Raw genomic sequence first — 3344 nt, forward strand, 5'->3', positions numbered from 1 at the left:
TCCAGAATTCTAATACTCCCCACCTCTGTCGATTACCTATGCAGATGGATTTGCGTTATCGCAACAGCCACTTATCATGGATTTCTTGTTAGCGGCGACCAGTGGGCTTCCATGGCATTTTGTTGGCAATAAGCGTCCCCAAGGTCCCAGTCCTCCTCGCACTCATCCAGTGGAGTTCTGATTAGTGCTTCCTGTTTTCGATCTTTCCATCCTCCTTGAACCTCCTCGATTATTTGGTGAAGCGCCACTTTATACCGACACTAACTATTTTTTTGAAAATAGGAACTTACCATTGCATAGTTTCAGTTTTTATGATGCTATGTGGGGTTTCTTTATATTTTAGCTCTGTCATTTTCTATATAACCATCTCATGTGCTTTAGTCTGTATATTATTATTATTATTATTATTATTATTATTAGTAGTAGTAGTAGTAGTAGTAATAGTGGAAGGAGAAGTAGGAGTTCTCACAGGTTATCATACAGAACTTATCTTTGAGAACAACCTTTGGTTTTCCCTGGAGTCTTAGTGACAACAATCTCCACAGATTTCCAGTACTCACCACCTCTTTCTATGGGCTTCCTTTTATCTTGACAGACTATGGATACTCACTGTAAGGGGGCCTGCGTGTGAAATTTGTGTTGCAAGAGTTGCGCAGTCTCCAACCACACCTCTCTTGCATACCAGAGACAAGTTGAGGTACAGGACGATTGGAAAAAATGTCGAGATGAGCGGAGAGCACATACAGCGCCTAGAATTCCCAAATGGTCACCCATCTGGTACTAGCCAGGCTTAACGTTGCTTAACTTCGGTGATCTGGCGAGAACCGGTGTGCCAACGTGATTATGCCGTATCTTTCTATAATCCTTGCAAATTAGTTTGCGTTATCACAATAGTCGTTTACCATTGATTTCTCATTGGTAGCGACTATTGGTCTTCACTGGAATTTGGGTGGTAATAAGCCTCCCCAAGGTCCCAGTCTTTTCTACACTCATCCAGTGGACGTCTTGTTAGTGCTTTCTTGCCTTGGTATTTCCATCGCCCTTGGCCCTCTTTGAATATTTGGTGTGGCGCCAGTTTATACTAACACTTGGAGGCGGAGGAGAAGGTGCAAAATGTAAATTTACAATCATACTGTTCTAATTTTCATGATTCCGTGTGGTATTTTTTGGGGTTTTACATCTATAGCAACATCTACATGTCCGACTTGCGCCTATAGATAATGTCTCCGCGTTCAAGTGTTTTCCTTAATATTTCAGCCGTTTTCATTATTGTTTTCCATTTTATCTTCTCAGCCACCCATCTGATTTCACCTTTTCCCATTCTTTTTTCGAAGTTTTTCGGGATTATCCTTATTATTATTATTTACTCACTAAGAGTAGTAACACAGGACATCATCAAAGATTACTCTCTGAGAACAACTTGCGGTGTTCTCTGGAGTCTGCGTGACAACACGTATCACAAGATTTCCAGTACTCTTCACCACTCTCGATAACATTTGCAGATGAATTTGCTTTATCGCAAGGGCCGTTTACGATTGATTTCTCGTTGGCAGCAATCATTAGTCTTCCCTGGAATTTCGCTGGATGACAATAAGCCTTTCCAAGGTCATAATCATCTTTCCACTTATCCAGCTATTATTATTATTATTATTATTATTATTATTATTATTATTGGTTCACAAGGAGCTTTCACACAAGTCATCAAAGATATCTTCTTGAAAACAAACTGTGGTGTAACCTGGAAGGTGAGTGACAACAACTGTCCCCAAATTTCCAGTACTCTCCATCTCTTTCGATAATATTTGCAAATAAATTTGCGTTATCGCAAGAACGCTTACCATTGATTTCTCTCTGGTCGCGTCCATTGGTCTCTACTGGAATTTGAGTGGCAATAAGCCTCCCCAAGGTCCCAGTTCTCTTGGCACTTGTCCAGCGGAGGTCTGATCAGCGTTCTCTTCTCGGTCTTTCCATCCTCCTTGACCCTTCTCGCATATTTGATATCACGCTTTGGCGGGGGGGGGGGAGTGATAGGCGCAATGCGACGGGATGGGTGAGGGGATAGAGAATTTGTAGATATGCTGCTTTAATGTTCTTCGTTCAATGTATCACTTCTTCATGTTTTGCCTCGGCAGCAGTTTGTCTGTCCCGCGCATGTGGCTCATCTGTATATTAGTTTGTTAATTCAAGGGGGTTCCTTAATATTTCAGCTGTTTTCATTATCGTTATTTGTTGTATCTTTGCTGCCATTCCTCCGATTCCTTTTTCTCTTATTCTTATTTCAAAGCTTTTCGGAATTGTTCCTAGTGCACCTACTATTATGGGTATTATCTTGATTTTCTTTATCCATATTACTTTCAGCTCTCTGTTTATTTGTACCGTTTTTCCTTTTCTTTGATATTCAGCCTGTGGTCAGCTGAAACAACAAAGTCTACAATTTGACAGGGCTTTTCTTTCTTGTTAATTACTATGGAATCCGGTCTTCTTGCTTGGATAGGTTTATCTGCTTGTATGTCCATGCCTCATAGGATTTTGTGATTCTCGTTTTCATGTACTGTTGCCGGTTATGCTTGTACTATTTGCCTGTGCGTTCTAGATACAATTGCTTGCATAATTCCTAGCGTACTGCCCTCCCCATTTGGTTGTGTCTGTTCTTATATTCCTTTTTGGCGAGTTTGCTGCATTAGTTTACTATATCGTTTCGTCTCTTCGTGTATAGAGTTTGCATTTGCTATTTTCTTTTGTTTTGTCGATCTTTGCTTTGATGTGGTCAGTTCTTATCGCGTTATCTTGTGCTGCAGTTATTAGCGATTCATTTTCCCAGTTTACGTGTCATTTCCATACCCATGTGTTTTCGTTATTCTCACTTTTTGTCATCTTTATGAATCTTTCGTGCAGCTGTTTCTCTTCCGATTTTCTTTTCTCGTCTTATCCTTTGTCTGTTTTCTTTTTCTCGATTTTTTCAGGATTGCTCACTGCTATGACTACCGTCAGTGTTTTGCATTATGTATTTTTCTAATTCTCTTTTTGTGTCTTTCACACAGTCTTCTATACAAAGTAGTAATCTCCCGCCTTCTTTCCTTTTCACGCAGTTGGTCAACATCGTTCTTCCGGTGTAGTGCATTGTTTATGGTCATGAGTGTCCTGATCTTCTGATCTAGCTGTCTTAGTTCTTCTTTAACCTATGAACGGTCCAGAGTATCTTACTAGTGATACTACCCATGTATTTATACCTTTTATTAGGTTTCTGCTATATAATTTTGTTTCTATGAGTTTTCTTGTCTTTCTAAGGTATTTCTTTCCAATTACGTTTTTTATTTCTGTTGGTTTGATGGCGTCTGCTTCCA

General features: G+C 39.9%; 1 pseudogene; it reads right to left on the minus strand.

Annotated features, from left to right (window-relative positions):
* Positions 1-737: 737 nt before the first annotated feature.
* Positions 738-854, minus strand: LOC145263722 (5S ribosomal RNA; annotated as a pseudogene).
* Positions 855-3344: the final 2490 nt, after the last annotated feature.

Source organism: Euprymna scolopes, chromosome 3 (assembly GCF_053919585.1).
Source record: "Euprymna scolopes isolate OS-2025 chromosome 3, ASM5391958v1, whole genome shotgun sequence".
Lineage (NCBI taxonomy): Eukaryota > Metazoa > Mollusca > Cephalopoda > Sepiida > Sepiolidae > Euprymna > Euprymna scolopes.